This window comes from Mchenga conophoros, linkage group LG3 (assembly GCF_057382185.1).
Source record: "Mchenga conophoros isolate Kocher_MC1m ecotype Shallow Benthic linkage group LG3, M_conophoros_male_GT1.1, whole genome shotgun sequence".
Classification (NCBI taxonomy): Eukaryota; Metazoa; Chordata; class Actinopteri; order Cichliformes; family Cichlidae; genus Mchenga; species Mchenga conophoros.
The window spans coordinates 81760781-81783142 of record NC_140528.1 but is presented as its reverse complement, the minus strand read 5'-3'; the positions used below and the strand labels follow the sequence as shown (position 1 = coordinate 81783142).

At 57.5% G+C, this 22362-nt stretch overlaps 4 non-coding genes and 10 pseudogenes across 4 annotated transcripts; all 14 read right to left on the bottom strand.

Moving 5' to 3' along the window:
* Positions 1 to 201: 201 nt before the first annotated feature.
* Positions 202 to 320, bottom strand: LOC146580730 (5S ribosomal RNA). Its single transcript, XR_014891978.1, has one exon. It is a non-coding gene; the product is annotated as a 5S ribosomal RNA (ribosomal RNA).
* A 1412-nt stretch (positions 321 to 1732) lies between these two features.
* LOC146580729 (5S ribosomal RNA) lies at positions 1733 to 1851 on the bottom strand. The gene has a single exon (XR_014892071.1). It is a non-coding gene; the product is annotated as a 5S ribosomal RNA (ribosomal RNA).
* A 1135-nt stretch (positions 1852 to 2986) lies between these two features.
* On the bottom strand, positions 2987 to 3095 carry LOC146580728 (5S ribosomal RNA; annotated as a pseudogene).
* A 1410-nt stretch (positions 3096 to 4505) lies between these two features.
* LOC146580727 (5S ribosomal RNA) lies at positions 4506 to 4624 on the bottom strand (annotated as a pseudogene).
* Positions 4625 to 5364: 740 nt separating this feature from the next.
* Positions 5365 to 5473, bottom strand: LOC146580726 (5S ribosomal RNA; annotated as a pseudogene).
* A 2948-nt stretch (positions 5474 to 8421) lies between these two features.
* Positions 8422 to 8540, bottom strand: LOC146580725 (5S ribosomal RNA). Its single transcript, XR_014892069.1, has one exon. It is a non-coding gene; the product is annotated as a 5S ribosomal RNA (ribosomal RNA).
* A 2155-nt stretch (positions 8541 to 10695) lies between these two features.
* On the bottom strand, positions 10696 to 10814 carry LOC146580724 (5S ribosomal RNA; annotated as a pseudogene).
* A 2155-nt stretch (positions 10815 to 12969) lies between these two features.
* Positions 12970 to 13088, bottom strand: LOC146580723 (5S ribosomal RNA; annotated as a pseudogene).
* A 2352-nt stretch (positions 13089 to 15440) lies between these two features.
* LOC146580722 (5S ribosomal RNA) lies at positions 15441 to 15559 on the bottom strand (annotated as a pseudogene).
* Positions 15560 to 17012: 1453 nt separating this feature from the next.
* On the bottom strand, positions 17013 to 17131 carry LOC146580721 (5S ribosomal RNA; annotated as a pseudogene).
* Positions 17132 to 18822: 1691 nt separating this feature from the next.
* Positions 18823 to 18941, bottom strand: LOC146580720 (5S ribosomal RNA; annotated as a pseudogene).
* Positions 18942 to 19881: 940 nt separating this feature from the next.
* Positions 19882 to 20000, bottom strand: LOC146580719 (5S ribosomal RNA; annotated as a pseudogene).
* A 660-nt stretch (positions 20001 to 20660) lies between these two features.
* On the bottom strand, positions 20661 to 20779 carry LOC146580718 (5S ribosomal RNA). Its single transcript, XR_014892068.1, has one exon. It is a non-coding gene; the product is annotated as a 5S ribosomal RNA (ribosomal RNA).
* Positions 20780 to 22035: 1256 nt separating this feature from the next.
* Positions 22036 to 22154, bottom strand: LOC146580717 (5S ribosomal RNA; annotated as a pseudogene).
* Positions 22155 to 22362: the final 208 nt, after the last annotated feature.

Below are 22362 nucleotides of genomic sequence, written 5' to 3'. Positions count from 1 at the left end.
AGGCCCTGATGTGGTGTAAGTGGCCCAAGCCGGTCACTCAGGCCCTGGTGTGGTGTAGGTGGCATCAGCTAGCAGCACAAGACATTGGAAAACAGCCAAAAGCAATGTCGTTAATGTGCCCTCATTAATGGGGAGCTGCTTCTGGTCTTTTAATACAACCCTTCTCTGGATCAAAAGCGGTTCAATGACATGAAAATCAAAGGCTTACAGCACCAGGTATTCCCAGGAAGTCTCCCATCCAAGTACTAACCAAGCCCAGCCCTGCTTAGCTTCCGAGATCAGACGAGGTCGGGCGTGCTCAGGGTGGTATGGCCGTAAGCTGCTGGCCCCAGCACAATGTCTCAATTTATGGATTCAAGTGATTAGGTGGCAAGTACCTGAAGTTACGAAGACAATCCTATAACCATACCTGCATGTTTGCATAATACCCTAACCCAAAGGCTCAGTTTGGCATTTATCCAACAGCACAGGCCCTGGATTGTTGAAGATGGCCTCAAGAACCAGCACAGGACCTGGTGTGTTTTACATGGCCACAGCAAGCAGCACAGGGCCTGGTTTGGTGAAGATGGCCTCAGCAAGCAGCCACAGGCCCTGGTTTGGTGTAAGTGGCCTCAGCTAGCAGCCACAGGCCCTGGTGTGGTGTGAGTGGCCTCAGCCAGCAGCCACAGGCCCTGGTGTGGTCTAAGTGGCCTCAGCCAGTGCCACAGGCCCTGGTGTGGTGTAAGTGGCCTGAGCAAGAGCTACAGGCCCTGGTGTGGTGTAAGTGGCCTCAGCCAGCAGCCACAGGCCCTGGTGTGGTGTAAGTGGCCTGAGCAAGTGCCACAGGCCCTGGTGTGGTGTAAGTGGCCTCAATAGCAAATAAGGCCCTGGTGTGATGTAAGTGGCCTGAGCAAGAACCACAGGGCCTGGTTTGGTGAAGATGGCCTCGGCCAGAAGCGCAGGGCCTGGTGTGATGTGAGTGGCCTGAGCAAGAGCCACAGGCCTTGGTGTGGTGTAAGTGGCCTCAGCCAGCAGCCACAGGCCCTGGTGTGGTGTAAGTCGCCTCAGCCAGAAGCCACAGGCACTGGTGTGGTGTAAGTGGCCTCAGCCAGCAGCAAAAGGGCCCTGGTGTGGTGTAAGTCGCCTCAGCCAGCAGCCACAGGCCCTGGTGTGGTGTAAGTGGCCTCAATAGCAACTAAGGCCCTGGTGTGGTGTAAGTGGCTTCAGCCAGCAGCCACAGGCCCTGGTGTGGTGTAAGTGGCCTCAGCCAGCAGCCACAGGCCCTGGTGTGGTGTAGGTGGCCTCAGCCAGCAGCCACAGGCCCTGGTGTGGTGTAAGTGGCCTCAATAGCAACTAAGGCCCTGGTGTGGTGTAAGTGGCTTCAGCCAGCAGCCACAGGCTCTGGTGTGGTGTAACTGGCCTCAGCCAGCAGCCACAGGCCCTGGTGTGGTGTAAGTGGCCTCAGCCAGAGCCACAGGCCCTGATGTGGTGTAAGTGGCCCCAGCCGGTCACTCAGGCCCTGGTGTGGTGTAAGTGGCCTGAGCAAGAGCCAAAGACCCTGGTGTGGTGTAATTGGCCTCAATAGCAACTAAGGCCCTGGTGTGGTGTAGGTGGCATCAGCTAGCAGCACAAGACATTGGAAAACAGCCAAAAGCAATGTCGTTAATGTGCCCTCATTAATGGGGAGCTGCTTCTGGTCTTTTAATACACCCCTTCTCTGGATCAAAAGCGGTTCAATGACATGAAAATCAAAGGCTTACAGCACCAGGTATTCCCAGGCAGTCTCCCATCCAAGTACTAACCAAGCCCAGCCCTGCTTAGCTTCCGAGATCAGACGAGGTCGGGCGTGCTCAGGGTGGTATGGCCGTAAGCTGCTGGCCCCAGCACAATGTCTCAATTTATGGATTCAAGTGATTAGGTGGCAAGTACCTGAAGTTACGAAGACAATGCTATAACCATACCTGCATGTTTGCATAATACCCTAACCCAAAGGCTCAGTTTGGCATTTATCCAACAGCACAGGCCCTGGATTGTTGAAGATGGCCTCAGGAACCAGCACAGGGCCTGGTGTGTTGTACATGGCCACAGCAAGGAGCACAGGGCCTGGTTTGGTGAAGATGGCCTCGGCCAGAAGCTCAGGGCCTGGTGTGATGTGAGTGGCCTGAGCAAGAGCCACAGGCCTTGGTGTGGTGTAAGTGGCCTCAGCCAGCAGCCACAGGCCCTGGTGTGGTGTAAGTCGCCTCAGCCAGAAGCCACAGGCACTGGTGTGGTGTAAGTGGCCTCAGCCAGCAGCCACAGGCCCTGGTGTGGTGTAGGTGGCCTCAGCCAGCAGCCACAGGCCCTGGTGTGGTGTAGGTGGCCTCAGCCAGCAGCCACAGGCCCTGGTGTGGTGTAAGTGGCCTCAGCCAGCAGCCACAGGCCCTGGTGTGGTGTAAGTGGCCTGAGCAAGAGCCACAGGCCCTGGTGTGGTGTAAGTGGCCTGAGCAAGAGCCACAGACCCTGGTGTGGTGTAATTGGCCTCAATAGCAACTAATGCCCTGGTGTGGTGTAGGTGGCCTCAGCCAGCAGCCACAGGCCCTGGTGTGGTGTAAGTGGCCTCAGCCAGCAGCCACAGGCCCTGGTGTGGTGTAAGTGGCCTGAGCAAGTGCCACAGGCCTGGTGTGGTGTAAGTGGCCTGAGCAAGAGCCACAGACCCTGGTGTGGTGTAATTGGCCTCAATAGCAACTAAGGCCCTGGTGTGGTGTAGGTGGCCTCAGCCAGCAGCCACAGGCCCTGGTGTGGTGTAAGTGGCCTCAGCCAGAGCCACAGGCCCTGATGTGGTGTAAGTGGCCCCAGCCGGTCACTCAGGCCCTGGTGTGGTGTAGGTGGCATCAGCTAGCAGCACAAGACATTGGAAAAGAGCCAAAAGCAATGTCGTTAATGTGCCCTCATTAGTGGGCAGCTGCTTTTGGTCTTTTAATACACCCCTTCTCTGGATCAAAAGCGGTTCAATGACATGAAAATGAAAGGCTTACAGCACCAGGTATTCCCCCATCCAAGTACTAACCAAGCCCAGCCCTGCTTGGCTTCCGAGATCAGACGAGGTCGGGTGTGCTCAGGGTGGTATGGCCATAAGCTGCTGGCCCCAGCACAATGACTCAATTTATGGATTCAAGTGATTAGGTGGCAAGTACCTGAAGTTACGAAGACAATCCTATAACCATACCTGCATGTTTGCATAATACCCTAACCCAAAGGCTCAGTTTAGCATTTATCCAACAGCACAGGCCCTGGATTGTTGAAGATGGCCTCAGGAACCAGCACAGGGCCTGGTGTGTTGTACATGGCCACAGCTAGCAGCACAGGGCCTGGTTTGGTGAAGATGGCCTCGGCCAGAAGAGCAGGGCCTGGTGTGATGTGAGTGGCCTGAGCAAGAGCCACAGGCCCTGGTGTGGTGTAATTGGCCTCAATAGCAACTAAGGCCCTGGTGTGGTGTAAGTGGCCTGAGCAAGAGCCACATACCCTGGTGTGGTGTAATTGGCCTCAATAGCAACTAAGGCCCTGGTGTGGTGTAGGTGGCCTCAGCCAGCAGCCACAGGCTCTGGTGTGGTGTAAGTGGCCTCAATAGCAACTAAGGCCCTGGTGTGGTGTAAGTGGCTTCAGCCAGCAGCCACAGGCCCTGGTGTGGTGTAAATGGCCTCAGCCAGCAGCCACAGGCCCTGGTGTGGTGTAGGTGGCCTCAGCCAGCAGCCACAGGCCCTGGTGTGGTGTAAGTGGCCTCAATAGCAACTAAGGCCCTGGTGTGGTGTAAGTGGCTTCAGCCAGCAGCCACAGGCTCTGGTGTGGTGTAACTGGCCTCAGCCAGCAGCCACAGGCCCTGGTGTGGTGTAAGTGGCCTCAGCCAGAGCCACAGGCCCTGATGTGGTGTAAGTGGCCCCAGCCGGTCACTCAGGCCCTGGTGTGGTGTAAGTGGCCTCAGCCAGAAGCCACAGGCACTGGTGTGGTGTAAGTGGCCTCAGCCAGCAGCAAAAGGGCCCTGGTGTGGTGTAGGTGGCCTCAGCCAGCAGCCACAGGCCCTGGTGTGGTGTAAGTGGCCTCAATAGCAACTAAGGCCCTGGTGTGGTGTAAGTGGCCTCAGCCAGCAGCCACAGGCCCTGGTGTGGTGTAGGTGGCCTCAGCCAGCAGCCACAGGCCCTGGTGTGGTGTAAGTGGCCTCAATAGCAACTAAGGCCCTGGTGTGGTGTAAGTGGCTTCAGCCAGCAGCCACAGGCTCTGGTGTGGTGTAACTGGCCTCAGCCAGCAGCCACAGGCCCTGGTGTGGTGTAAGTGGCCTCAGCCAGAGCCACAGGCCCTGATGTGGTGTAAGTGGCCCCAGCCGGTCACTCAGGCCCTGGTGTGGTGTAGGTGGCATCAGCTAGCAGCACAAGACATTGGAAAACAGCCAAAAGCAATGTCGTTAATGTGCCCTCATTAATGGGCAGCTGCTTTTGGTCTTTTAATACACCCCTTCTCTGGATCAAAAGCGGTTCAATGACATGAAAATGAAAGGCTTACAGCACCAGGTATTCCCAGGCAGTCTCCCATCCAAGTACTAACCAAGCCCAGCCCTGCTTAGCTTCCGAGATCAGACGAGGTCGGGCCTGCTCAGGGTGGTATGGCCGTAAGCTGCTGGCCCCAGCACAATGTCTCAATTTATGGATTCAAGTGATTAGGTGGCAAGTACCTGAAGTTACGAAGACAATCCTATAACCATACCTGCATGTTTGCATAATACCCTAACCCAAAGGCTCAGTTTGGCATTTATCCAACAGCACAGGCCATGGATTGTTGAAGATGGCCTCAGGAACCAGCACAGGGCCTGGTGTGGTGTAAGTGGCCTGAGCAAGAGCCACAGGCCCTGGTGTGGTGTAAGTGGCCTGAGCAAGAGCCACAGACCCTGGTGTGGTGTAATTGGCCTCAATAGCAACTAATGCCCTGGTGTGGTGTAGGTGGCCTCAGCCAGCAGCCACAGGCCCTGGTGTGGTGTAAGTGGCCTCAGCCAGCAGCCACAGGCCCTGGTGTGGTGTAAGTGGCCTGAGCAAGAGCCACAGACCCTGGTGTGGTGTAATTGGCCTCAATAGCAACTAAGGCCCTGGTGTGGTGTAGGTGGCCTCAGCCAGCAGCCACAGGCCCTGGTGTGGTGTAATTGGCCTCAGCCAGAGCCACAGGCCCTGATGTGGTGTAAGTGGCCCCAGCCGGTCACTCAGGCCCTGGTGTGGTGTAGGTGGCATCAGCTAGCAGCACAAGACATTGGAAAAGAGCCAAAAGCAATGTCGTTAATGTGCCCTCATTAGTGGGCAGCTGCTTTTGGTCTTTTAATACACCCCTTCTCTGGATCAAAAGCGGTTCAATGACATGAAAATGAAAGGCTTACAGCACCAGGTATTCCCCCATCCAAGTACTAACCAAGCCCAGCCCTGCTTGGCTTCCGAGATCAGACGAGGTCGGGTGTGCTCAGGGTGGTATGGCCATAAGCTGCTGGCCCCAGCACAATGACTCAATTTATGGATTCAAGTGATTAGGTGGCAAGTACCTGAAGTTACGAAGACAATCCTATAACCATACCTGCATGTTTGCATAATACCCTAACCCAAAGGCTCAGTTTAGCATTTATCCAACAGCACAGGCCCTGGATTGTTGAAGATGGCCTCAGGAACCAGCACAGGGCCTGGTGTGTTGTACATGGCCACAGCTAGCAGCACAGGGCCTGGTTTGGTGAAGATGGCCTCGGCCAGAAGAGCAGGGCCTGGTGTGATGTGAGTGGCCTGAGCAAGAGCCACAGGCCCTGGTGTGGTGTAATTGGCCTCAATAGCAACTAAGGCCCTGGTGTGGTGTAAGTGGCCTGAGCAAGAGCCACATACCCTGGTGTGGTGTAATTGGCCTCAATAGCAACTAAGGCCCTGGTGTGGTGTAGGTGGCCTCAGCCAGCAGCCACAGGCTCTGGTGTGGTGTAAGTGGCCTCAATAGCAACTAAGGCCCTGGTGTGGTGTAAGTGGCTTCAGCCAGCAGCCACAGGCCCTGGTGTGGTGTAAATGGCCTCAGCCAGCAGCCACAGGCCCTGGTGTGGTGTAGGTGGCCTCAGCCAGCAGCCACAGGCCCTGGTGTGGTGTAAGTGGCCTCAATAGCAACTAAGGCCCTGGTGTGGTGTAAGTGGCTTCAGCCAGCAGCCACAGGCTCTGGTGTGGTGTAACTGGCCTCAGCCAGCAGCCACAGGCACTGGTGTGGTGTAAGTGGCCTCAGCCAGCAGCAAAAGGGCCCTGGTGTGGTGTAAGTGGCCTCAGCCAGCAGCCACAGGCCCTGGTGTGGTGTAGGTGGCCTCAGCCAGCAGCCACAGGCCCTGGTGTGGTGTAAGTGGCCTCAGCCAGCAGCCACAGGCCCTGGTGTGGTGTAAGTGGCCTCAGCCAGCAGCCACAGGCCCTGGTGTGGTGTAAGTGGCCTCAGCCAGTGCCACAGGCCCTGGTGTGGTGTAAGTGGCCTGAGCAAGAGCCACAGACCCTGGTGTGGTGTAATTGGCCTCAGCCAGCAGCCACAGGCCCTGGTGTGGTGTAAGTCGCCTCAGACAGAAGCCACAGGCACTGGTGTGGTGTAAGTTGCCTCAGCCAGCAGCAAAAGGGCCCTGGTGTGGTATAAGTCGCCTCAGCCAGCAGCCACAGGCCCTGGTGTGGTGTAGGTGGCCTCAGCCACCAGCCACAGGCCCTGGTGTGGTGTAAGTGGCCTCAGCCAGCAGCCACAGGCCCTGGTGTGGTGTAAGTGGCCTCAGCCAGCAGCCACAGGCCCTGGTGTGGTGTAAGTGGCCTCAGCCAGTGCCACTGGCCCTGGTGTGGTGTAAGTGGCCTGAGCAAGAGCCACAGGCCCTGGTGTGGTGTAAGTGGCCTGAGCAAGAGCCACAGACCCTGGTGTGGTGTAATTGGCCTCAATAGCAACTAATGCCCTGGTTTGGTGTAGGTGGCCTCAGCCAGCAGCCACAGGCCCTGGTGTGGTGTAAGTGGCCTGAGCAAGAGCCACAGGCCCTGGTGTGGTGTAAGTGGCCTGAGCAAGAGCCACAGACCCTGGTGTGGTGTAATTGGCCTCAATAGCAACTAATGCCCTGGTGTGGTGTAGGTGGCCTCAGCCAGCAGCCACAGGCCCTGGTGTGGTGAAAGTGGCCTCAGCCAGAGCCACAGGCCCTGATGTGGTGTAAGTGGCCTCAGCCAGCAGCCACAGGCCCTGGTGTGGTGTAAGTGGCCTCAGCCAGTGCCACAGGCCCTGGTGTGGTGTAAGTTGCCTGAGCAAGAGCCAAAGACCCTGGTGTGGTGTAATTGGCCTCAATAGCAACTAAGGCCCTGGTGTGGTGTAGGTGGCATCAGCTAGCAGCACAAGACATTGGAAAACAGCCAAAAGCAGTGTCGTTAATGTGCCCTCATTAATGGGCAGCTGCTTTTGGTCTTTTAATACACCCCTTCTCTGGATCAAAAGCGGTTCAATGACATGAAAATGAAAGGTTTACAGCACCAGGTAGCAGCAGCCACAGGCCCTGGTGTGGTGTAAGTCGCCTCAGCCAGAAGCCACAGGCACTGGTGTGGTGTAAGTGGCCTCAGCCAGCAGCCACAGGCCCTGGTGTGGTGTAGGTGGCCTCAGCCAGCAGCCACAGGCCCTGGTGTGGTGTAGGTGGCCTCAGCCAGCAGCCACAGGCCCTGGTGTGGTGTAAGTGGCCTCAGCCAGCAGCCACAGGCCCTGGTGTGGTGTAAGTGGCCTCAGCCAGCAGCCACAGGCCCTGGTGTGGTGTAATTGGCCTCAGCCAGCAGCCACAGGCCCTGGTGTGGTGTAAGTCGCCTCAGACAGAAGCCACAGGCACTGGTGTGGTGTAAGTGGCCTCAGCCAGCAGCAAAAGGGCCCTGGTGTGGTGTAAGTCGCCTCAGCCAGCAGCCACAGGCCCTGGTGTGGTGTAGGTGGCCTCAGCCACCAGCCACAGGCCCTGGTGTGGTGTAAGTGGCCTCAGCCAGCAGCCACAGGCCCTGGTGTGGTGTAAGTGGCCTCAGCCAGTGCCACAGGCCCTGGTGTGGTGTAAGTGGCCTGAGCAAGAGCCACAGGCCCTGGTGTGGTGTAAGTGGCCTGAGCAAGAGCCACAGACCCTGGTGTGGTGTAATTGGCCTCAATAGCAACTAATGCCCTGGTGTGGTGTAGGTGGCCTCAGCCAGCAGCCACAGGCCCTGGTGTGGTGAAAGTGGCCTCAGCCAGAGCCACAGGCCCTGATGTGGTGTAAGTGGCCCCAGCCGGTCCCTCAGGCCCTTGTGTGGTGTAGGTTGCATCAGCTAGCAGCACAAGACATTGGAAAACAGCCAAAAGCAGTGTCGTTAATGTGCCCTCATTAATGGGCAGCTGCTTTTGGTCTTTTAATACACCCCTTCTCTGGATCAAAAGCGGTTCAATGACATGAAAATGAAAGGCTTACAGCACCAGGTATTCCCAGGCAGTCTCCCATCCAAGTACTAACCAAGCCCAGCCCTGCTTAGCTTCCGAGATCAGACGAGGTCGGGCGTGCTCAGGGTGGTATGGCCGTAAGCTGCTGGCTCCAGCACAATGTCTCAATTTATGGATTCAAGTGATTAGGTGGCAAGTACCTGAAGTTACGAAGACAATCCTATAACCATACCTGCATGTTTGCATAATACCCTAACCCAAAGGCTCAGTTTGGCATTTATCCAACAGCACAGGCCCTGGATTGTTGAAGATGGCCTCAGGAACCAGCACAGGGCCTGGTGTGTTGTACATGGCCACAGCAAGGAGCACAGGGCCTGGTTTGGTGAAGATGGCCTCGGCCAGAAGCGCAGGGCCTGGTGTGATGTGAGTGGCCTGAGCAAGAGCCACAGGCCTTGGTGTGGTGTAAGTGGCCTCAGCCAGCAGCCACAGGCCCTGGTGTGGTGTAAGTCGCCTCAGCCAGAAGCCACAGGCACTGGTATGGTGTAAGTGGCCTCAGCCAGAGCCACAGGCCCTGGTGTGGTGTAGGTGGCCTCAGCCAGCAGCCATAGGCCCTGGTGTGGTGTAGGTGGCCTCAGCCAGCAGCCACAGGCCCTGGTGTGGTGTAAGTGGCCTCAGCCAGCAGCCACAGGCCCTGGTGTGGTGTAAGTGGCCTGAGCAAGAGCCACAGGCCCTGGTGTGGTGTAAGTGGCCTGAGCAAGAGCCACAGACCCTGGTGTGGTGTAATTGGCCTCAATAGCAACTAATGCCCTGGTGTGGTGTAGGTGGCCTCAGCCAGTGCCACAGGCCCTGGTGTGGTGTAAGTGGCCTCAGCCAGCAGCCACAGGCCCTGGTGTTGTGTAAGTGGCCTCAGCCAGAGCCACAGGCCCTGATGTGGTGTAAGTGGCCCCAGCCAGAGCCACAGGCCCTGGTGTGGTGTAACTGGCCTGAATAGCAAATAAGGCCCTGGTGTGGTGTAAGTGGCCTCAGCCAGAGCCACAGGCCCTGGTGTGGTGTAAGTGGCCTCAATAGCAACTAAGGCCCTGGTGTGGTGTAAGTGGCCTCAGCCAACAGCCACAGGCCCTGGTATGGCGTAAGTGGCCTCAGCCAGCAGCCACAGGCCCTGGTGTGGTGTAAGTGGCCAGAAGCGCAGGGCCTGGTGTGATGTGAGTGGCCTGAGCAAGAGCCACAGACCCTGGTGTGGTGTAATTGGCCTCAATAGCAACTAAGGCCCTGGTGTGGTGTATGTGGCCTCAGCCAGCAGCCACAGGCCCTGGTGTGGTGTAGGTTGCCTCAGCCAGAGCCACAGGCCCTGATGTGGTGTAAGTCGCCTCAGCTAGCAGCACAGGGCCTGGTTTGGTGAAGATGGCCTCGGCCAGAAGCACAGGACCTGGTTTGATATGAGTGGCCTGAGCCAGCAGCCACAGGCCCTGGTGTGGTGTAAGTGGCCTCAGCCAGCAGCAACAGGCCCTGGTGTGGTGTAAGTCGCCTCAGCCAGAAGCCACAGGCACTGGTGTGGTGTAAGTGGCCTCAGCCAGCAGCAACAGGCCCTGGTGTGGTGTAAGTCGCCTCAGCAAGCAGCCACAGGCCCTGGTGTGGTATAGGTGGTCTCAGCCAGCAGCCACAGGCCCTGGTGTGGTGTAAGTGGCCTCAGCCAGCAGCCACAGGCACTGGTGTGGTGTAAGTCGCCTCAGCCAGAAGCCACAGGCACTGGTGTGGTGTAAGTGGCCTCAGCCAGCAGCAAAAGGGCCCTGGTGTGGTGTAAGTCGCCTCAGCCAGCAGCCACAGGCCCTGGTGTGGTGTAGGTGGCCTCAGCCAGCAGCCACAGGCCCTTGTGTGGTGTAATTGGCCTCAATAGCAACTAAGGCCCTGGTGTGGTGTAGGTGGCCTCAGCCAGCAGCCACAGGCCCTGGTGTGGTGTAAGTGGCCTCAGCCAGTGCCACAGGCCCTGGTGTGGTGTAAGTGGCCTGAGCAAGAGCCACAGGCCCTGGTGTGGTGTAGGTGGCCTCAGCCAGCAGCCACAGGCCCTGGTGTGGTGTAAGTGGCCTCAGCCAGAGCCACAGGCCCTGATGTGGTGTAAGTGGCCCCAGCCGGTCCCTCAGGCCCTTGTGTGGTGTACGTTGCATCAGCTAGCAGCACAAGACATTGGAAAAGAGCCAAAAGCAATGTCGTTAATGTGCCCTCATTAATGGGCAGATTCTTTTGGTCTTTTAATACACCCCTTCTCTGGATCAAAAGCGGTTCAATGACATGAAAATGAAAGGCTTACAGCACCAGGTATTCCCAGGTAGTCTCCCATCCAAGTACTAACCAAGCCCAGCCCTGCTTAGCTTTCGAGATCAGACGAGGTCAGGCGTGCTCAGGGTGGTATGGCCGTAAGCTGATAGCCCCAGCACAATGTCTCAATTTATGGATTCAAGTGAGTAGGTGGCAAGTACCTGAAGTTACGAAGACAATCCTATAACCATACCTGCATGTTTGCATAATACCCTAACCCAAAGGCTCAGTTTGGCATTTATCCAACAGCACAGGCCCTGGATTGTTGAAGATGGCCTCAGGAACCAGCACAGGGCCTGGTGTGTTGTACATGGCCACAGCAAGGAGCACAGGGCCTGGTTTGGTGAAGATGGCCTCGGCCAGAAGCGCAGGGCCTGGTGTGATGTGAGTGGCCTGAGCAAGAGCCACAGGCCTTGGTGTGGTGTAAGTGGCCTCAGCCAGCAGCCACAGGCCCTGGTGTGGTGTAAGTCGCCTCAGCCAGAAGCCACAGGCACTGGTGTGGTGTAAGTGGCCTCAGCCAGAGCCACAGGCCCTGGTGTGGTGTAGGTGGCCTCAGCCAGCAGCCATAGGCCCTGGTGTGGTGTAGGTGGCCTCAGCCAGCAGCCACAGGCCCTGGTGTGGTGTAAGTGGCCTCAGCCAGCAGCCACAGGCCCTGGTGTGGTGTAAGTGGCCTGAGCAAGAGCCACAGGCCCTGGTGTGGTGTAAGTGGCCTGAGCAAGAGCCACAGACCCTGGTGTGGTGTAATTGGCCTCAATAGCAACTAATGCCCTGGTGTGGTGTAGGTGGCCTCAGCCAGTGCCACAGGCCCTGGTGTGGTGTAAGTGGCCTCAGCCAGCAGCCACAGGCCCTGGTGTTGTGTAAGTGGCCTCAGCCAGAGCCACAGGCCCTGATGTGGTGTAAGTGGCCCCAGCCAGAGCCACAGGCCCTGGTGTGGTGTAACTGGCCTGAATAGCAAATAAGGCCCTGGTGTGGTGTAAGTGGCCTCAGCCAGAGCCACAGGCCCTGGTGTGGTGTAAGTGGCCTCAATAGCAACTAAGGCCCTGGTGTGGTGTAAGTGGCCTCAGCCAACAGCCACAGGCCCTGGTATGGCGTAAGTGGCCTCAGCCAGCAGCCACAGGCCCTGGTGTGGTGTAAGTGGCCAGAAGCGCAGGGCCTGGTGTGATGTGAGTGGCCTGAGCAAGAGCCACAGACCCTGGTGTGGTGTAATTGGCCTCAATAGCAACTAAGGCCCTGGTGTGGTGTATGTGGCCTCAGCCAGCAGCCACAGGCCCTGGGGTGGTGTAGGTTGCCTCAGCCAGAGCCACAGGCCCTGATGTGGTGTAAGTCGCCTCAGCTAGCAGCACAGGGCCTGGTTTGGTGAAGATGGCCTCGGCCAGAAGCACAGGACCTGGTTTGATATGAGTGGCCTGAGCCAGCAGCCACAGGCCCTGGTGTGGTGTAAGTGGCCTCAGCCAGCAGCAACAGGCCCTGGTGTGGTGTAAGTCGCCTCAGCCAGAAGCCACAGGCACTGGTGTGGTGTAAGTGGCCTCAGCCAGCAGCAACAGGCCCTGGTGTGGTGTAAGTCGCCTCAGCAAGCAGCCACAGGCCCTGGTGTGGTATAGGTGGTCTCAGCCAGCAGCCACAGGCCCTGGTGTGGTGTAAGTGGCCTCAGCCAGCAGCCACAGGCACTGGTGTGGTGTAAGTCGCCTCAGCCAGAAGCCACAGGCACTGGTGTGGTGTAAGTGGCCTCAGCCAGCAGCAAAAGGGCCCTGGTGTGGTGTAAGTCGCCTCAGCCAGCAGCCACAGGCCCTGGTGTGGTGTAGGTGGCCTCAGCCAGCAGCCACAGGCCCTTGTGTGGTGTAATTGGCCTCAATAGCAACTAAGGCCCTGGTGTGGTGTAGGTGGCCTCAGCCAGCAGCCACAGGCCCTGGTGTGGTGTAAGTGAACTCAGCCAGTGCCACAGGCCCTGGTGTGGTGTAAGTGGCCTGAGCAAGAGCCACAGGCCCTGGTGTGGTGTAGGTGGCCTCAGCCAGCAGCCACAGGCCCTGGTGTGGTGTAAGTGGCCTCAGCCAGAGCCACAGGCCCTGATGTGGTGTAAGTGGCCCCAGCCGGTCCCTCAGGCCCTTGTGTGGTGTACGTTGCATCAGCTAGCAGCACAAGACATTGGAAAACAGCCAAAAGCAATGTCGTTAATGTGCCCTCATTAATGGGCAGCTGCTTTTGGTCTTTTAATACACCCCTTCTCTGGATCAAAAGCGGTTCAATGACATGAAAATGAAAGGCTTACAGCACCAGGTATTCCCAGGCAGTCTCCCATCCAAGTACTAACCAAGCACAGCCCTGCTCAGCTTCCGAGATCAGAAGAGGTCGGGCGTGCTCAGGGTGGTATGGCCGTAAGCTGCTGGCCCCAGCACAATGTCTCAATTTATGGATTCAGGTGATTAGGTGGCAAGTACCTGAAGTTACGAAGACAATCCTATAACCCTACCTTCATGTTTGCATAATACCCTAACCCAAAGGCTCAGTTTAGCATTTATCCAACAGCACAGGCCCTGGATTGTTGAAGATGGCCTCAGGAACCAGCACAGGGCCTGGTGTGTTGTACATGGCCACAGCTAGCAGCACAGGGCCTGGTTTGGTGAAGATGGCCTCGGCCAGAAGCGCAGGGCCTGGTGTGATGTGAGTGGCCTGAGCAAGAGCCACAGGCCCTGGTGTGGTGTAAGTGGCCTCAGCCAGCAGCCACAGGCCTTGGTTTGGTGTAAGTCGCCTCAGCCAGAAGCCACAGGCACTGGTATGGTGTAAGTGGCCTCAGCCAGAGCCACAGGCCCTGGTGTGGTGTAAGTGAACTCAGCCAGTGCCACAGGCCCTGGTGTGGTGTAAGTGGCCTGAGCAAGAGCCACAGGCCCTGGTGTGGTGTAGGTGGCCTCAGCCAGCAGCCACAGGCCCTGGTGTGGTGTAAGTCGCCTCAGCCAGAAGCCACAGGCACTGGTGTGGTGTAAGTGGCCTCAGCCAGAGCCACAGGCCCTGGTGTGGTGTAGGTGGCCTCAGCCAGCAGCCATAGGCCCTGGTGTGGTGTAGGTGGCCTCAGCCAGCAGCCACAGGCCCTGGTGTGGTGTAAGTGGCCTCAGCCAGCAGCCACAGGCCCTGGTGTGGTGTAAGTGGCCTGAGCAAGAGCCACAGGCCCTGGTGTGGTGTAAGTGGCCTGAGCAAGAGCCACAGACCCTGGTGTGGTGTAATTGGCCTCAATAGCAACTAATGCCCTGGTGTGGTGTAGGTGGCCTCAGCCAGTGCCACAGGCCCTGGTGTGGTGTAAGTGGCCTCAGCCAGCAGCCACAGGCCCTGGTGTTGTGTAAGTGGCCTCAGCCAGAGCCACAGGCCCTGATGTGGTGTAAGTGGCCCCAGCCAGAGCCACAGGCCCTGGTGTGGTGTAACTGGCCTGAATAGCAAATAAGGCCCTGGTGTGGTGTAAGTGGCCTCAGCCAGAGCCACAGGCCCTGGTGTGGTGTAAGTGGCCTCAATAGCAACTAAGGCCCTGGTGTGGTGTAAGTGGCCTCAGCCAACAGCCACAGGCCCTGGTATGGCGTAAGTGGCCTCAGCCAGCAGCCACAGGCCCTGGTGTGGTGTAAGTGGCCAGAAGCGCAGGGCCTGGTGTGATGTGAGTGGCCTGAGCAAGAGCCACAGACCCTGGTGTGGTGTAATTGGCCTCAATAGCAACTAAGGCCCTGGTGTGGTGTATGTGGCCTCAGCCAGCAGCCACAGGCCCTGGGGTGGTGTAGGTTGCCTCAGCCAGAGCCACAGGCCCTGATGTGGTGTAAGTCGCCTCAGCTAGCAGCACAGGGCCTGGTTTGGTGAAGATGGCCTCGGCCAGAAGCACAGGACCTGGTTTGATATGAGTGGCCTGAGCCAGCAGCCACAGGCCCTGGTGTGGTGTAAGTGGCCTCAGCCAGCAGCAACAGGCCCTGGTGTGGTGTAAGTCGCCTCAGCCAGAAGCCACAGGCACTGGTGTGGTGTAAGTGGCCTCAGCCAGCAGCAACAGGCCCTGGTGTGGTGTAAGTCGCCTCAGCAAGCAGCCACAGGCCCTGGTGTGGTATAGGTGGTCTCAGCCAGCAGCCACAGGCCCTGGTGTGGTGTAAGTGGCCTCAGCCAGCAGCCACAGGCACTGGTGTGGTGTAAGTCGCCTCAGCCAGAAGCCACAGGCACTGGTGTGGTGTAAGTGGCCTCAGCCAGCAGCAAAAGGGCCCTGGTGTGGTGTAAGTCGCCTCAGCCAGCAGCCACAGGCCCTGGTGTGGTGTAGGTGGCCTCAGCCAGCAGCCACAGGCCCTTGTGTGGTGTAATTGGCCTCAATAGCAACTAAGGCCCTGGTGTGGTGTAGGTGGCCTCAGCCAGCAGCCACAGGCCCTGGTGTGGTGTAAGTGAACTCAGCCAGTGCCACAGGCCCTGGTGTGGTGTAAGTGGCCTGAGCAAGAGCCACAGGCCCTGGTGTGGTGTAGGTGGCCTCAGCCAGCAGCCACAGGCCCTGGTGTGGTGTAAGTGGCCTCAGCCAGAGCCACAGGCCCTGATGTGGTGTAAGTGGCCCCAGCCGGTCCCTCAGGCCCTTGTGTGGTGTACGTTGCATCAGCTAGCAGCACAAGACATTGGAAAACAGCCAAAAGCAATGTCGTTAATGTGCCCTCATTAATGGGCAGCTGCTTTTGGTCTTTTAATACACCCCTTCTCTGGATCAAAAGCGGTTCAATGACATGAAAATGAAAGGCTTACAGCACCAGGTATTCCCAGGCAGTCTCCCATCCAAGTACTAACCAAGCACAGCCCTGCTCAGCTTCCGAGATCAGAAGAGGTCGGGCGTGCTCAGGGTGGTATGGCCGTAAGCTGCTGGCCCCAGCACAATGTCTCAATTTATGGATTCAGGTGATTAGGTGGCAAGTACCTGAAGTTACGAAGACAATCCTATAACCCTACCTTCATGTTTGCATAATACCCTAACCCAAAGGCTCAGTTTAGCATTTATCCAACAGCACAGGCCCTGGATTGTTGAAGATGGCCTCAGGAACCAGCACAGGGCCTGGTGTGTTGTACATGGCCACAGCTAGCAGCACAGGGCCTGGTTTGGTGAAGATGGCCTCGGCCAGAAGCGCAGGGCCTGGTGTGATGTGAGTGGCCTGAGCAAGAGCCACAGGCCCTGGTGTGGTGTAAGTGGCCTCAGCCAGCAGCCACAGGCCTTGGTTTGGTGTAAGTCGCCTCAGCCAGTGCCACAGGCCCTGGTGTGGTGTAAGTGGCCTGAGCAAGAGCCACAGACCATGGTGTGGTGTAATTGGCCTCAATAGCAACTAAGGCCCTGGTGTGGTGTAGGTGGCCTAAGCCAGCAGCCACAGGCCCTGGTGTGGTGTAAGTGGCCTCAGCCAGCAGCCACAGGGCCTGGTGTGGTGTAAGTCGCCTCAGCCAGAAGCCACAGGCACTGGTGTGGTGTAAGTGGCCTCAGCCAGCAGCAAAAGGGCCCTGGTGTGGTGTAAGTCGCCTCAGCCAGCAGCCACAGGCCCTTGTGTGGTGTAGATGGCCTCAGCCAGCAGCCACAGGCCCTGGTGTGGTGTAAGTGGCCTCAGCCAGCAGCCACAGGCCCTGGTGTGGTCTAAGTGGCCTCAGCCAGAAGCACAGGGCCTGGTGTGATATGAGTGGCCTGAGCAAGAGCCACAGGCCCTGGTGTGGTGTAAGTGGCCTGAGCAAGAGCCACAGGCCCTGGTGTGGTGTAAGTGGCCTGAGCAAGAGCCACAGGCCCTGGTGTGGTGTAGGTGGCCTCAGCCAGCAGCCACAGGCCCTGGTGTGGTGTAGGTGGCCTCAGCCAGCAGCCACAAGCCCTTGTGTGGTGTAAGTGGCCTCAGCCAGCAGCCACAGGCCCTGGTGTGGTGTAAGTGGCCTCAGCCAGTGCCACAGGCCCTGGTGTGGTGTAAGTGGCCTGAGCAAGAGCCACAGACCATGGTGTGGTGTAATTGGCCTCAATAGCAACTAAGGCCCTGGTGTGGTGTAAGTGGCCTCAGCCAGCAGCCACAGGCCCTGGTGTGGTGTAAGTGGCCTCAGCCAGCAGCCACAGGCCCTGGTGTGGTGTAAGTGGCCTCAGCCAGAGCCACAGGCCCTGATGTGGTGTAAGTGGCCCCAGCCGGTCACTCAGGCCCTGGTGTGGTGTAGGTGGCATCAGCTAGCAGCACAAGACATTGGAAAACAGCCAAAAGCAATGTCGTTAATGTGCCCTCATTAATGGGGAGCTGCTTTTGGTCTTTTAATACACCCCTTCTCTGGATCAAAAGCGGTTCAATGACATGAAAATGAAAGGCTTACAGCACCAGGTATTCCCAGGCAGGCTCCCACCCGAGTACTAACCAAGCCCAGCCCTGCTCAGCTTCCGAGATCAGACGAGGTCGGGCGTGCTCAGGGTGGTATGGCCGTAAGCTGCTGGCCCCAGCACAATGTCTCAATTTATGGATTCAGGTGATTAGGTGGCAAGTACCTGAAGTTACGAAGACAATCCTATAACCCTACCTTCATGTTTGCATAATACCCTAACCCAAAGGCTCAGTTTAGCATTTATCCAACAGCACAGGCCCTGGATTGTTGAAGATGGCCTCAGGAACCAGCACAGGGCCTGGTGTGTTGTACATGGCCACAGCTAGCAGCACAGGGCCTGGTTTGGTGAAGATGGCCTCGGCCAGAAGCGCAGGGCCTGGTGTGATGTGAGTGGCCTGAGCAAGAGCCACAGGCCCTGGTGTGGTGTAAGTGGCCTGAGCAAGAGCCACAGGCCCTGGTGTGGTGTAAGTCGCCTCAGCCAGAAGCCACAGGCACTGGTGTGGTGTAAGTGGCCTCAGCCAGCAGCAAAAGGGCCCTGGTGTGGTGTAAGTCGCCTCAGTCAGCAGCCACAGGCCCTGGTGTGGTGTAGGTGGCCTCAGCCAGCAGCCACAGGCCCTGGTGTGGTGTAAGTGGCCTCAGCCAGTGCCACAGGCCCTGGTGTGGTGTAAGTGGCCTGAGCAAGAGCCACAGACCCTGGTGTGGTGTAATTGGCCTCAGCCAGCAGCCACAGGCCCTGGTGTGGTGTAAGTCGCCTCAGCCAGCAGCCACAGGCCCTGGTGTGGTGTGAGTGGCCTCAGCCAGCAGCCACAGGCCCTGGTGTGGTCTAAGTGGCCTCAGCCAGTGCCACAGGCCCTGGTGTGGTGTAAGTGGCCTGAGCAAGAGCCACAGGCCCTGGTGTGGTGTAAGTGGCCTCAGCCAGCAGCCACAGGCCCTGGTGTGGTGTAAGTGGCCTGAGCAAGTGCCACAGGCCCTGGTGTGGTGTAAGTGGCCTAAGCAAGAGCCAAAGGCCCTGGTGTGGTGTAAGTGGCCTCAATAGCAAATAAGGCCCTGGTGTGGTGTAAGTGGCCTGAGCAAGAACCACAGGGCCTGGTTTGGTGAAGATGGCCTCGGCCAGAAGCGCAGGGCCTGGTGTGATGTGAGTGGCCTGAGCAAGAGCCACAGGCCCTGGTGTGGTGTAAGTGGCCTCAGCCAGCAGCCACAGGCCCTGGTGTGGTGTAATTGGCCTCAGCAAGAAGCCACATGCACTGGTGTGGTGTAAGTGGCCTCAGCCAGCAGCAAAAGGGCCCTGGTGTGGTGTAGGTGGCCTCAGCCAGCAGCCACAGGCCCTGGTGTGGTGTAAGTGGCCTCAATAGCAACTAAGGCCCTGGTGTGGTGTAAGTGGCTTCAGCCAGCAGCCACAGGCCCTGGTGTGGTGTAAGTGGCCTCAGCCAGCAGCCACAGGCCCTGGTGTGGTGTAGGTGGCCTCAGCCAGCAGCCACAGGCCCTGGTGTGGTGTAAGTGGCCTCAATAGCAACTAAGGCCCTGGTGTGGTGTAAGTGGCTTCAGCCAGCAGCCACAGAATCTGGTGTGGTGTAACTGGCCTCAGCCAGCAGCCACAGGCCCTGGTGTGGTGTAAGTGGCCACAGCCGGTCACTCAGGCCCTGGTGTGGTGTAGGTGGCATCAGCTAGCAGCACAAGACATTGGAAAACAGCCAAAAGCAGTGTCGTTAATGTGCCCTCATTAATGGGCAGCTGCTTTTGGTCTTTTAATACACCCCTTCTCTGGATCAAAAGCGGTTCAATGACATGAAAATGAAAGGCTTACAGCACCAGGTATTCCCAGGCAGTCTCCCATCCAAGTACTAACCAAGCCCAGCCCTGCTCAGCTTCCGAGATCAAACGAGGTCGGGCGTGCTCAGGGTGGTATGGCCGTAAGCTGCTGGCCCCAGCACAATGTCTCAATTTATGGATTCAAGTGATTAGGTGGCAAGTACCTGAAGTTACGAAGACAATCCTATAACCATACCTGCATGTTTGCATAATACCCTAACCCAAAGGCTCAGTTTGGCATTTATCCAACAGCACAGGCCCTGGATTGTTGAAGATGGCCTCAGGAACCAGCACAGGGCCTGGTGTGTTGTACATGGCCACAGCAAGCAGCACAGGGCCTGGTTTGGTGAAGATGGCCTCGGCCAGAAGCGCAGGGCCTGGTGTGATGTGAGTGGCCTGCGCAAGAGCCACAGGCCTTGGTGTGGTGTAAGTGGCCTCAGCCAGCAGCCACAGGCCCTGGTGTGGTGTAAGTCGCCTCAGCCAGAAGCCACAGGCACTGGTGTGGTGTAAGTGGCCTCAGCCAGCAGCAAAAGGGCCCTGGTGTGGTGTAAGTGGCCTCAGCCAGCAGCCACAGGCCCTGGTGTGGTGTAGGTGGCCTCAGCCAGCAGCCACAGGCCCTTGTGTGGTGTAATTGGCCTCAATAGCAACTAAGGCCCTGGTGTGGTGTAGGTGGCCTCAGCCAGCAGCCACAGGCCCTGGTGTGGTGTAAGTGGCCTCAGCCAGTGCCACAGGCCCTGGTGTGGTGTAAGTGGCCTGAGCAAGAGCCACAGACCCTGGTGTGGTGTAATTGGCCTCAATAGCAACTAAGGCCCTGGTGTGGTGTAAGTGGCCTCAGCCAGCAGCCACAGGCCCTGATGTGGTGTAAGTGGCCCCAGCCGGTCCCTCAGGCCCTTGTGTGGTGTACGTTGCATCAGCTAGCAGCACAAGACATTGGAAAAGAGCCAAAAGCAATGTCGTTAATGTGCCCTCATTAATGGGCAGATTCTTTTGGTCTTTTAATACACCCCTTCTCTGGATCAAAAGCGGTTCAATGACATGAAAATGAAAGGCTTACAGCACCAGGTATTCCCAGGTAGTCTCCCATCCAAGTACTAACCAAGCCCAGCCCTGCTTAGCTTTCGAGATCAGACGAGGTCAGGCGTGCTCAGGGTGGTATGGCCGTAAGCTGATGGCCCCAGCACAATGTCTCAATTTATGGATTCAAGTGAGTAGGTGGCAAGTACCTGAAGTTACGAAGACAATCCTATAACCATACCTGCATGTTTGCATAATACCCTAACCCAAAGGCTCAGTTTGGCATTTATCCAACAGCACAGGCCCTGGATTGTTGAAGATGGCCTCTGGAACCAGCACAGGGCCTGGTGTGTTGTACATGGCCACAGCAAGCAGCACAGGGCCTGGTTTGGTGAAGATGGCCTCGGCCAGAAGCACAGGGCCTGGCGTGATATGAGTGGCCTGAGCAAGAGCCACAGGCCCTGGTGTGGTGTAAGTGGCCTGAGCAAGAGCCACAGGCCCTGGTGTGGTGTAAGTGGCCTCAGCCAGTGCCACAGGCCCTGGTGTGGTGTAAGTGGCCTGAGCAAGAGCCACAGGCCCTGGTGTGGTGTAATTGGCCTCAATAGCAACTAAGGCCCTGGTTTGGTGTATGTGGCCTCAGCCAGCAAATAAGGCCGTGGTGTGGTGTAGGTGGCATCAGCTAGCAGCACAACACATTGGAAAACAGCCAAAAGCAATGTCGTTAATGTGCCCTCATTAATGGGCAGCTGCTTTTGGTCTTTTAATACACCCCTTCTCTGGATCAAAAGCGGTTCAATGACATGAAAATGAAAGGCTTACAGCACCAGGTATTCCCAGGCAGTCTCCCATCCAAGTACTAACCAAGCCCAGCCCTGCTTAGCTTCCGAGATCAGACGAGGTCGGGCGTGCTCAGGGTGGTATGGCCGTAAGCTGCTGGCCCCAGCACAATGTCTCAATTTATGGATTCAAGTGATTAGGTGGCAAGTACCTGAAGTTACGAAGACAATCCTATAACCATACCTGCATGTTTGCATAATACCCTAACCCAAAGGCTCAGTTTGGCATTTATCCAACAGCACAGGCCCTGGATTGTTGAAGATGGCGTCAGGAACCAGCACAGGGCCTGGTGTGTTGTACATGGCCACAGCAAGCAGCACAGGGCCTGGTTTGGTGAAGATGGCCTCGGCCAGAAGCACAGGGCCTGGTGTGATATGAGTGGCCTGAGCAAGAGCCACAGGCCCTGGTGTGTTGTAAGTGGCCTCAGCCAGCAGCCACAGGCCCTGGTGTGGTGTAGGTGGCCTCAGCCAGCAGCCACAGGCCCTTGTGTGGTGTAATTGGCCTCAATAGCAACTAAGGCCCTGGTGTGGTGTAGGTGGCCTCAGCCAGCAGCCACAGGCCCTGGTGTGGTGTAAGTGGCCTCAGCCAGTGCCACAGGCCCTGGTGTGGTGTAAGTGGCCTGAGCAAGAGCCACAGACCCTGGTGTGGTGTAATTGGCCTCAGCCAGCAGCCACAGGCCCTGGTGTGGTGTAAGTCGCCTCAGACAGAAGCCACAGGCACTGGTGTGGTGTAAGTGGCCTCAGCCAGCAGCAAAAGGGCCCTGGTGTGGTGTAAGTCGCCTCAGCCAGCAGCCACAGGCCCTGGTGTGGTGTAGGTGGCCTCAGCCACCAGCCACAGGCCCTGGTGTGGTGTAAGTGGCCTCAGCCAGCAGCCACAGGCCCTGGTGTGGTGTAAGTGGCCTCAGCCAGCAGCCACAGGCCCTGGTGTGGTGTAAGTGGCCTCAGCCAGTGCCACAGGCCCTGGTGTGGTGTAAGTGGCCTGAGCAAGAGCCACAGGCCCTGGTGTGGTGTAAGTGGCCTGAGCAAGAGCCACAGACCCTGGTGTGGTGTAATTGGCCTCAATAGCAACTAATGCCCTGGTGTGGTGTAGGTGGTCTCAGCCAGCAGCCACAGGCCCTGGTGTGGTGAAAGTGGCCTCAGCCAGAGCCACAGGCCCTGATGTGGTGTAAGTGGCCCCAGCCGGTCACTCAGGCCCTTGTGTGGTGTAGGTTGCATCAGCTAGCAGCACAAGACATTGGAAAAGAGCCAAAAGCAGTGTCGTTAATGTGCCCTCATTAATGGGCAGCTGCTTTTGGTCTTTTAATACACCCCTTCTCTGGATCAAAAGCGGTTCAATGACATGAAAATCAAAGGCTTACAGCACCAGGTATTCCCAGGCAGTCTCCTGTCCAAGTACTAACCAAGCCCAGCCCTGCTTAGCTTCCGAGATCAGACGAGGTCGGGCATGCTCAGGGTGGTATGGCCGTAAGCTGCTGGCTCCAGCACAATGTCTCAATTTGTGGATTCAAGTGATTAGGTGGCAAGTACCTGAAGTTACGAAGACAATGCTATAACCATACCTGCATGTTTGCATAATACCCTAACCCAAAGGCTCAGTTTGGCATTTATCCAACAGCACAGGCCCTGGATTGTTGAAGATGGCCTCAGGAACCAGCACAGGGCCTGGTGTGTTGTACAT